Source organism: Rutidosis leptorrhynchoides, chromosome 1, assembly GCF_046630445.1.
Source record: "Rutidosis leptorrhynchoides isolate AG116_Rl617_1_P2 chromosome 1, CSIRO_AGI_Rlap_v1, whole genome shotgun sequence".
In the NCBI taxonomy this organism is placed as follows: Eukaryota; Viridiplantae; Streptophyta; class Magnoliopsida; order Asterales; family Asteraceae; genus Rutidosis; species Rutidosis leptorrhynchoides.
Genome location: NC_092333.1, coordinates 449289901 through 449303036, shown reverse-complemented (window position 1 = coordinate 449303036; position 13136 = coordinate 449289901).

Below are 13136 nucleotides of genomic sequence, written 5' to 3'. Positions count from 1 at the left end.
TAAGAATTAAAAGTTGCGTCTAAAAGTATTAAAGCTTAAAAGAAATACTATCTCCAAAACGGCAATAACTTAAAAAGGTACTAAAACTTATAAAACGGCGTCGCAAAATTCTAAAGCACCTAAATCTTAGTCTAAAGAAAAAGCACTTAAGGGATTTTACGGCAAAGCCTAAAAATCTAGAAATGAAAATAACTATGGCAAAAACTATGACTTAAAACTAAATACGAACGAAAAATACAAATATTACGCTAAAACAAATAAAAAGATACAAAATATAAAAATAAACTTAAAGTTGTAAAAAGTACAATTTTTATAAAAATATTATTTTTATATTAATATTTTATAAAACTATTAATTTTATATATTTATTAAAACTAAATTAAACTTAAAATACAAATTAAATAAGAAAACTAAAATTAAAAACTAATTAAAAAAAACTAACCCTAAATAGGGTTTTAATTAATAATAATAATTATTATTACTCCGTAATTATTGCAGTTGGCAGTCAATCCTGGCGTGTCAGACAGGGCCATGCGATCGCATGGTCTGAGCGTTTTAAATCCATGCGGTCGCATGGATTAGGGTTTCGGGCCAGGATTGGGCTGCTACAGTACCTTGGTCCGAGTGATTTTGTATTTTTTTTTTTCTGTTTTTAGATTATATAAAATATATATATAACTTAAATAAAAATTTAATTTTAAAAACTAAAATAAAAATACTTTTTAACTTTATATATATTTAACAACTCTTAATAACAAATATATATATTTTGTTTTTCTTTTTATATTTTTGTATTTTTAATTTTTAAAACGTATATTTTTATACAAAGAACTTAATAAATTTTTTTTTTATATATATAGCGTTGCGCTTTCGGCGATGTTATTTCCCCGGCAGCGGCGCCAAAAATACTTGATGTGCGTAGAGGTGTATACAAAATAGTTATATTTTTACAAGGAAATACTATTAAATACGATACAATTTTACACAAGTTATTTATTTATTTATAGAGTGGATATACCTAAACCTTGCTACAACACTTATAGGCAGTGCACCTAATCGTACAGTAGTGTAATTTTTAGTAAGTCCGGTTCATCCACAGGGAACTCGCCAAGTTTAACGCTATATTTTTTAAAACTATATTTGTAAATATATAAATATATAAGTAGTATTATTATTATAAAAGGGGGTTTTTACCGTTTAATGACCGGTTTGTCGATTTTAAAACTTTAGTCGCAGTTAAAACCTAATGTAAAATATTAAAAATAAATATAATTTAATTTAAAGCGTAAAGTAAATGACAATAATTAAAGTGCGATAAATAAAATAACAGTAAATAAAATTGCGATAATTAAAAAGTACGATAATTAAAATGACAATAAATTGAAGTACGATAATTAAAAGTGCAATTAAATATGAAATAAAGGAAATTAAATATGAAATAAAGGAATTATGCTTATTTAAACTTCCGTAATCATGATGTTCGACGTGTTGATTTTAGTTTATTACCATGGGTTAATTGTTCTTTGTCCTGGATTATTCGATATGTCCATACGGATTTGTCCATAATAGTCCATCAGTTATAATCATAAAGTGCAGAAGTCTTCGTCAAATTATTCTTATTCCCGAAGTCAAATATTCCAACTAATTGAGGATTCGAATTGTAACAAGGTCTTAATACTTTGTTTAATGAATACACCAGGTTATCGACTGCGTGTAGTCCAAGGTTTTACTACTTTGTTAACAATTACACCAATTACCCTTGAATGTAATCCACCCCTGTTTCAACTAGTCCATTAACTATTAATCCAGTTCCGTGTCCGGTAAAATGAATAATTATTGGTATTTATAGATAACCCGCCCACCGTACCCAGTCAAGCGTACATGGTTATATATAAATATGTCAAATTATAAGTCTATATATTAAATTAACGAGTTATCATTTAGTTAATATAAAGCCCATTAATAGCCCAATTACCCAATTTCTACAAGTGTCGTTCTTTTATCCAAACCCCAATTATGGTCCAAAGCCCAATTACCCAATTTTAATATTTAGCCCAACATCATGATTACTTCGGCTTAAATAAGCATAATAATAACTTAGCTACGAGACATTAATTTAAAAAAGTTGAACATAACTTACAATGATTAAAAATAGCGTAGCGTTACACGGACAGAATTTCGACTTACACCCTTACAACATTCGCTAACATACCCTTATTATTAAAATTATAATTAAAATTAAAATTATAATATATATATATATATATATATATATATATATATATATATATATATATATATATACGTTGAGATTGAGGAGAAGAAAAAGATGTGTTAAGTTGATCACCAAACTGCGAAATTTATAGGAGTGTGGCCTGATACTGTACGCCATGCGATCGCATGGTTTTATAACTGCCAAGTCATGCGATCGCATGGCCTGTTTTTCCAGCTCACATGACTTTGTTTGCATCTTGCCGACGGTTTATAAATATATATATAATATATAAATAATTTTAAGAATTATTTAAATATTATATTATATTTATGTGCATAGTTGATTTGTAATTTTTAGTCCATTGCTTCGAGCGTTGAGAGTTGAATCTGGTCCCGGTTCCGGATTTTCGAACATCCTTGCGTACAATTTAATATCTTGTATTTTGCGTTTTGCGGCTTGTACTCTTGTAATTTTGAGACGTTTCTCATCAATAATTTGAACCACTTTGATTGTACTTTATACTTTTGAGCTTTTTAGTCGTTTACGTCTTCAATTCGTTGAATCTGTCTTTTGTCTTTACCTTTTATTATTTAAACGAATATCACTTGTAAATAGAACAATTGCAACTAAAAGCTTGTCTTTCTTGAGGAATAATGCTATGAAATATATGTTCGTTTTTAGCATGATCATTCACACTTGTTTATAGTGCTACCGGCTCGTGGTTCACACTTGTTTATAGTGCTACCGGCTCGTGGTTCACACTTGATGCTACCGGCTCGTGGTTCACATCATGATACTTCACATACATGCTATGGTACTACCGGCTCGTGGTTCATACCATAACACTCACAAATAAATACGCCATATACATACACGCATAATTATTCCACTCACCTTAACGATTCAGTGACGATTTTAACTTCCACAAGCCTCAAAGCAAGGTACCTAATACAATAAGTACTCGATCAACACACAAACTAGTTGGGCTAAAAGCCAACAACTTACACATGTGCATTTAATGACTTAATGCATTAAATGCCCCATTTTCGCCAAAGCCGACCATTAAGGTCAAAACCACCACAGATCACTAAAAGCTAGTGATCTAGGTCTAACAACACTAACTAATACATAATTTGGGTGTTTCATACCCATCTATTTCAATTAGGTCAATTATCACCCATTTGACCACTTTAAGATCAACACACCCATTTATCAAACATCTAGGTGTGCTAGTAATTTACTAACCAATTTAGGCTCATAAACCCCAATTAACCATTTGAAACCCTAGGTTAGTTACAATTGAGTCTTCATGACTCAATCTTACCCAAGAACATCCAAAATCACCAAATATGGATTTTGTGTTCATCACTAACCCAAACCCTAACCCTTAACAAATTAAAATAGGGAAATCAAGGTTAGAATATACAACCACAACCAAAAAGTAGCTAAAAACTAGATGCACAACTTTAATACTTGAGCTTTAGCCCGGATCAAGCTTCTTCCTCCTTGATTCAAGCTTTCTCTCTCAAGAACACACTTCTCTCTCTAGAATTTGATTTGGGGTTGAAGATAAGGTTGGTGTAGTGTTGAATGTGTTTTCAACCACCACACAACTGGCCTTTACAGCCCCAACTCGTCCTCATGTTAAAAGACAACAATACCCTTCATTTAACTTTTAATTAAAAAGCATATTGCTGGCCCAGGTGCAGTGTGCCACACGCACGACTAATAGTGCGCGACGCGCACTAGTGGTCTGAACGGCTTCTGACCCAGTTTAATTACATACTGCAGCCCTAATGTACACTATTTACACCACTGTACAATTATTATTCGGGTCTTACAACTCTCCCCCACTTCGGAGCGCGTCCTCGCGATCCAAGCCCCATGACAAGAGAGAAGATAAACCAACACAAACTCTTCGGGCTCCCATGTAAACTCGGAACCTTTACTATGATGCCATTGAACTTTAGAATTTCTCACTTCCTTATTCCTCAACCGCTTGACCTTCTCATCGAGTATAGCAATCGGCTCCTCAACATATTCTAACTTATTGTTTAGCTCAATATCGTCTAATGGCACCCGTGAAGAATCATCCGCAAGACATTTACGGAGATGGGAAACATGAAATGCATTATGGATCCCCGCAAGCTCTTCGGGTAATTCCAAACAGTACGCAACTTCGCCAACACTAGCTAAAACCTTAAATGGCCCAATAAACCGAGGAGCTAACTTTCCCCGTTTTCGAAACCGAATAATACTCTTCCATGGCGAAACCTTAAGCATCACCATGTCACCTTCTCTTTGACCAACTTCACCCCAACAAATCGGAGTTCGGCACCTCCGCCCATAAAGCATCTCGTAAGGTGGCATCCCTGTACTAGTATGATAACTATTATTGTACGAGAATTCCATCAATGGAAAGTGTTCATCCCAACTACCCCCGAAATCAATAATGCACGCCCGTAACATATCCTCCAAGGTTTTATTCGTACGTTCGGTTTGACCGTCCGTTTGAGGATGATACGCCGTGCTCAATTTCAATTGTGTGCCCATATCTTCATGATATTTATTCTAAAACCGAGATGTGAAACGGGTATCTCGATCCGAAATAATAGATATAGGAACTCCATGCCTCGATATCACCTCCTTGATAAATAACTTAGCCAAAGTCTCCGACGATATAGCTTCCAGAAATGGGAAGAAACAAGGCACTTTTTGTCAATCGATCAACTATTACCCAAATCGAGTCAAATTGGGTTCTCGCCATTTTTGGTAACTTTGTGATGAAATCCATGGTAATGTGCTCCCATTTCCATTTCGGAATTTCTAACAGGTTGTAACTTACCATACGGCTTTTGGTGTTCAGCTTTCACTTGCAAACACGTGACGCATTGTTCAACATACTTAACAACATCACGTTTCATGCCCGGCCACCAATACTCTCTCTTCAAATCAAGATACATTTTCGTCGCGCCCAGATGAATAGAATACTTTAACTTATGTGCTTCATCAAGTAGCACTCATCGATGATCACCCATTTTAGGCACCCACACCCTTCCTTGAAAAAATAACAAACCATGCGGACCTAAGGTAATAAACTCCGTTTGTCCCACGATTCTTTCCTCATGCTTATTGTTAACAAAAGCTTCGATTTGAGTCTCGCCAAGCTTTACAAGAAAATCGTTAGTAATAATCATACGTAACAATCCCAATCGTAACGCCGGGTGATGATTCTTTCGACTTAACGCATCCGCGACCACATTCGCCTTGCCCGGATGATAAAGTATTTCACAATCATAATCTTTTACCACATCCATCCACCTATGTTGGCGATAATTCAAATCTCGTTGGTTAAAGAGATGTTTAAAACTCTTATGATCCGAATAAATCGTACTCTTGACACCATACAAGTAGTGGCGCCAAATTTTCAACGCATGAACCACCGCCTCCAATTCAAGATCATGAGTCGGGTATCTCTTTTCGTGTTCCTTTAATTGTCGAGAGGCATAAGCGATGACTTTACCCCTTTGTATTAGAACATACCCGAGCCCATTTAGAGAAGCATCACAATAAACCGTCATGTCTTCTACCCCTTCCGACAACACTAACACCGGAGCTTGACACAATTTCTCTTTTAACAATTGAAAAGCAATTTCTTGCTCGTTTTCCCAATTAAATCTCGCGTTCTTCCTCGTCAATTTCGTCAATGAAGAAGCGATCTTAGAAAAGTCTTGGATAAACCAACGATAATAACCGGCCAATCCGAGAAAACTTCAGATTTCCATAGGCGTAGTCGGTCGTCCCCAACTCTTCACCGTCTCTATCTTCCCCGGATCTACTTGAATACCATCTTTGTTCACAATGTGGCCAAGGAATTGAACTTCCCTTAGCGAAAATTCACATTTGGAGAATTTAGCATACAACTTCTCCTTTCGCAACGTCTTTAACACACTTCGCAAATGATGTTCATGTTCCTTCATACTCTTCGAATAGACAAGTATGTTGTTAATGAACACAATTACCGACTTGTCCAACATAGGTTGGCACACTCGGTTCATAAGGTCCATGAATCCCGCCGGTGCATTCGTAAGACCGAAAGGCATAACTACAAACTCATAATGTCTGTAACGCGTTCAAAAAGCCGTTTTCTCAATATCTTCCTCACGGACCCGCATTTGGTGATAGCCGGACCGTAGGTCAATCTTATAAAAATACGTTGCACCTTGGAGTTGGTCAAACAAATCGTCAATTCGAGGCAATGGATAACAATTCTTTATTGTCACTTTGTTCAACTCCCGATAATCGATGCACATCCGCATACTACCATCCTTCTTCTTCACGAATAAAATCAGAGCGCCCCAGGGCGAAGCACTCGGTCGAATAAAACCCTTTTCAAGCAAATCTTGGGTTTGATTTAACAACTCTTGCATTTCCGTCGGTGCTAAACGATAAGGAGTTTTAGCAATGGGAGTAGCTCCCGGAACCAACTCAATGTGAAATTCAACTTGTCTTTCGGTCGGAACACCCGGTAATTCATCAGGAAAAACGTCTTTGAATTCACTAACCACCGAAATTTCACGAATGGATGGTGGCTCTTCACGAGTATCAACCACATGGGCAAGAAAAGCCATGCCACCACTAACAAGAAAACGACGTGCCCGTGCATAAGTGCATAATGGCACAAGTCTTCTCCGTCTCTCGCCGTGAATAATTAACTCTCCCCCACTTGGGGTCTTCACACGAATAGATTTTGCATGACATGCAATATCGGCTCTATGACGATCGAGCCAATCCATACCAACGACAATATTGAATTCACCCAAAGTCATAGGGATAAGATCAATTTTAAACGTTTCGGAACCAAACACAATATCACAATCATTACAAACATCAACCCCTAGCACCGTCTTACCATCTGCTATTTCAACTTCTACCGGATGACTTAACTTAGCTAGCGGTTTATCAAGCTTAGACACAAAATGCGGTGACACAAACAATAGGTTAGCACCGCTATCAAATAGTATCTTTGCCGGATTAGAATTAACCATGAAAGTACCTGAGACAACTTCATTGGATTGCTTAGCTTCGTCATTAGTCATCAAATAATTGCTACCCCTAGCCGTTCTCGCCGCCTTCTCTAACTTCTTAACATGATCGGTGTTCAAATCGGGACACTCAAACCTTCGGTGCCCTTCCTTACCACAATTATAACAAATAAGTTTGCTGGACGCCTTGGTACAATCACGGGCCATGTGCCCTCTTTGATTACAATTAAAACACGTGGGTCCATAACTCAAAGAACTACCTTTCTTCACACTATTGACACTTACGGAACCCTTCTTGCTCTTCTTGTTTGAAAAGTTCGAATGACTCGAACCTTCAAATTTTCTCTTAGAGAAAGAGAATCGCTTTGCTTTGGAACTTCCGGTTCGAAGCCCCGTGCTAACTCAAACAATTCTTCAAAAGACTTAGTCATTCCCCGACTAATCTTACGCTTTAACTCATCGCTTAGGGTACGATAAAAATCTAACATCAACTTGTGATCATCACCAACATATTCCGGACAAAAATGAGTCTTTGCTAAGAAGGTCGACTTGAGAGTAACCAAGTCCATTGAACCTTGTTGCAAATTGTGCAACTTGTACCAGATTTTATCAAGGTCGGAAGGAGTTCGGTATTCTTTGAAGAATTCCTTTTTAAACTCTTCCCACGTTAAGCTCATGCATTACTCTTCACCATAAAACTTAATTTTATCGTCCCACCACAACTTGGCTTCTTCACGTAACATGCTAGAACCATACCTCGTCTTCTTCTCGGGAGGACACTCCGCGGTACGGAAAGCCCCCTCAATGTCGAAAATCCAACACGTGCTCTTCGATGGATCCCTCACCCCATTAAACATAGGAGGTTGAGCATCCTTGAAGTTTTTGTAGTGGAAGTCTCGTCTTCCATAACCGCCATTACCATCACCCCCTTCACCACGAGGATGAATGTTTCTAGCTTCTAATGCCTCCTCGATCGCGGCATTCATTCGCTCATTAATCATTTCGGTTACTTGCCCATCAACCGATTCTTGAAAAACCTTTCAGACATCGTCAAGAAATTCCGTTTTTAGCCTTTTAAAGATGGACTCAACCTTGACCGTGAGTTCAACGTCCTCGCTCGTGCCTCCTTCATTGGTATCATGTCCATTTCTCATCTTCATTCTATAAAACGAAGTAAATTAAATAACGAACGAAAAGACATGACACAATATACATGAACACCTCACTGCCCCATCTTGCTCAACAATCGTCGTACATCGCTTGTTCGACACGATTTGAACCCATAACAATGGTAGCTAATCATTGTTACGCGATCACGTCGCATTAACTCGCTAGTACAACGTCTATCTAGCTTGATGATTGCAAAACACAACACAAAACAATTATCGCATAGTTAGTTCACCTAAAACTAGGCACTAACCAATCCCCGATCCGACCCGTCTCCTACAAGTCCCGCATAACGCGCATACACAATAAAGTCTAACTCTAGACACCTATCTCAAGTCGCCTAAATCCCTTAGACCATGCTCTGATACCACTTGTAACAACCCAAACCAATAACCAACCGAACGCGCAAAATAATTTTTTTTTTTTTTAAGTCAGAAGGGTGCGCCATGCGCGCCACCTCAGGGTGCGCGGCGCGCACAGGCCAGATTCAGTTCTGTCCGGTTTTGTCAATTTTCAATTAAAGATCTCCCACTTCCCAACATATTTAGACGAAACGCTTTTCACAACATGTTCTTATACGTAAAACTAACACGATTCAATCATTAAACGAGTTTTACAAAACGGGGCCCACATCGGCCGTTTTACGAGTTTCATACAAAACATGAGTTTCGACCACATTAGTTTAAATTCCAAACGACAACATGAGCATGGTGTTTGGGGGTTAAATAACCCAATTCTCGGTCAAACTCCAAAAGCTATCACCCCAAAAGCGTCCCCTATCAAACAAAGCGGGATCCCTAGTCCAAACGAACGCCCTTACCCTTGTCTCCGCCGGAGCCAATAAAAAGGATAAACAACGAGAGGGTAAGCAAAGCTTAGTGAGTGCAACAATTATACATACATATATATAACCCATCTATTTGCATTCGCACCCACCAATTACCTCATACATGAATATAACTCAAATAGCATGCCATCTTACTCATAATGCTAACAACTCGTACACTATCACAACATCACATTAGCATATACTCAACACAATATATATATATATATATATATATATATATATATATATATATATATATATATATATATATATATATATATATATATATATCATGCTAAACAATATCCATCAACATAATATGGTTAACCATAACGCTATGGTGCTACCGGCTCGTGGTTCACACCATACGCATTTGAGTCTCACTCGTTTATAGTGCTACCGGCTCGTGGTTCACACTTTGTTTATAGTGCTACCGGCTCGTGGTTCACACTTGTTTATAGTGCTACCGGCTCGTGGTTCACACTTGTTTATAGTGCTACCGGCTCGTGGTTCACACTTGATGCTACCGGCTCGTGGTTCACATCATGATACTTCACATACATGCTATGGTACTACCGGCTCGTGGTTCATACCATAACACTCACAAATAAATACGTCATATACATACACGCATAATTATTTCACTCACCTTAACGATTCGGTGATGATTTTAACTTCAACAAGCCTCAAAGCAAGGTACCTAATACAATAAGTACTCGATCAACACACAAACTAGTTGGGCTAAAAGCCAACAACTTACACATGTGCATTTAATGACTTAATACATTAAATGCCCCATTTTGGCCAAAGCCGACCATTAAGGTCAAAACCACCACATATCACTAAAAGCTAGTGATCTAGGTCTAACAACACTAACTAATACATAATTTGGGTGTTTCATACCCATCTATTTCAATTAGGTCAATTATCACCCATTTGACCACTTTAAGATCAACACACCCATTTACCAAACATCTAGGTGTGCTAGTAATTTACTAACCAATTTAGGCTCATAAACCCCAACTAACCATTTGAAACCCTAGGTTAGTTACTATTGAGTCTTCATGACTCAATCTTACCCAAGAACACCCAAAATCACCAAATATGGGTTTTGTGTTCATCACTAACCCAAACCCTAACCCTTAACAAATTAAAATAGGGAAATCAAGGTTAGAACATACCACCACAACCAAAACGTAGCTAAAGACTAGATGCACAACTTTAATACTTGAGCTTTAGCCCGGATCAAGCTTCTTCCTCCTTGATTCAAGCTTTTTCTCTCAAGAACACACTTCTCTCTCTAGAATTTGATTTGGGGTTGGAGATAAGGTTGGTGTAGTGTTGAATGTGTTTTCATCCACCACACAACTGGCCTTTACAGCCCCAACTCGTCCTCATGTTAAAAGATAACAATACCCTTCATTTAACTTTTAATTAAAAAGCAGAATGCTGGCCCAGGTGCAGTGCGCCACGCGCACCACTAATAGTGCGCGGCGCGCACTAGTGGTCTGAACGGCTTCTGACCCAGTTTAATTACACACTGCAGCTCACACTTAATGTACACTATTTACACCACTGTACAATTATTATTCGGGTCTTACACTGTCCATTTGACCGTTGGCCTTTGGATACATAATAATGATTTAACGACATGAATAACAAGTGTCACAGGGTAACTTTTGTTTAGTCGCGATATTACAAACAGCAACTCTTTCGATTAATATATTTGGTATTAATCAACTTTAAACTGAAATCTTGTGGTCTAATGTTATATTGAACTATTGATTTATGATAACCCTATGAACTCACTCAACCTCGTGTTGACTTTTTAAAGTATGTTTATTCTCAGGTCCTACATAATGCTTCCGCTGTGTATTTGCTAATTGAAAGTAACATTTCAACGAGTCATTCATGGATAATTTGAAGGACTTGCATTTGCTAATTTGATGATGATTGCTTGCTATGCTTGGAGTCTTCATTACATATCATATCAATTAAAGACATTTAATGTGTTGTTTATTAAATACAATGTAATCTATTTATCTTCCGCTGCAAAACTCAATAAAACTCAATAAAACGTCTCATATAGAGTCGTTCTCGTTTATACAACTTTGATTTGATATAAATAGTCACAAATACCCCAGGCCCTATTTGGGGGTGTGACACCGATACTTCACCGCCCACTTAAACTTTTCTGCTTGCTCAGTTGGTGTTCCGGATGCAGCGCCTATAAAACTTGCAAGTCTAACAAATCTGGCCATAAAGTCAGTAGCAGATTCGTCCTCACGCTGGCAAATGTTATCATACTCTCTAAAGTACGCCTCTCTATCAGCCCTAGAAAAGTATTGTTGATAGAATTCTTGACGAAACTCGTTCCATGAAAGTGCATTGACAAAGGCATCGCCTCCCTTGGCTTGCTTGATTGCTTTTCACCATCTTCCCGCATCACCCTCCAACTTATAAGTATCCAATTTCACCTTGTGGTTGTCAACACATCCCAAAACCTCAAAAAGTTTCTCCATGTGAGCAATCTAATTTTCTGCATCAATCGGAGTCGGGGCTGAGCTAAAGGTTTAGGGTTTCTGCTTCTGAAATCTCTCCAACCATACATGAAGATCACCAAGTTGTATTGTTGTTCCACCAGAACCTTCAGATGTGTTAGGTAGGGTCTCGAGTGTAGTCGTAATGACATTTACTAGAGTGGGTTGTTCGTGAATGGCATTTACAGTTTGAGTGACTATAGTAGGTATCATACTTGATAATGCTTGATTAATTGCAGTCAAGATATTCGGGTCCACTACATTCTCATTTGATCTCGGCATACGATGACGAGTTGTTCTTCGAATCTTATGACAGGAGTTTCTTTTCAAAGCATTGCGAAAAGGAGGCATCTATAAGAAATAGAAAGGTAGGAATCAAAACCCTAATAAGGATACCGAAAAGGAAATGAAGAGAAAGTTGTCAAAAACAGTAGCGGAAGTGAAACCAAGCCTCACGGGTCAACACCGGTCGGTTTTCAACAAGAAAGAACCTAATGCTCTGATACCATAACTGTAACACCCCATTTTCGTAAGCGGAAGCGGGTGTCACGTTAACGATAATCACTATGAGCAAAGTTCGTCTAATTCAAACATACACGAATTTAAAAGTGTGCATTACAATATTTAATTCCAAAATCATAAATCTTGATCTAACTTTTCGGCTTCTTCAATATCCTCGAACTCCGCTCCTTGCGATCCCTGAATACCTGCCGCATGAAAAGAAAATGCGGCTGAGCGAAAGGCTCAGTGCGCGGATACAAAGAAACAAAAGAAACGAAGCATAGATGTTTTACAAAAAAAAAATGATTTTCTTTATATATTAAAGCGAGGTGTTTAAAAAAATAAGTATAAAGGTTTTAAATAATATTAAGAACCAGATGTATAAATTTTATAAAATAGTTTTTGATAAAACGATATATTTGAAATGAACCAAACGATAGAAAACGCTTATCAATCAGAATCGAACGAATTCAGAATCAATGGGATCCAAACGAATCCAGAGTCAATGGGATTTCTACGAATCCAGAGTCAATGGGATTTCTACGAATCCAAAGTCAATGGGGTACGACAATCCGAGCTCAATATAATATAATACAATGAGTACATGGACTGCAGATCCAAGTGTACTAACAATGGTGAATGAGGCGTTGGGCACTACACCTCATCCACAACAATACGATCCAATACAATAACTATGGTTAACCAATACGCCTCCTAAAAACCCTACACCACAATGAAGAGACGCCGTAACAAATCACACCATTACGGAAGTGTCATGCCACTGGTGCCACAATGACATGCCTATGGTACCTCCATAGGTAGTTATGCTCGCATACCCA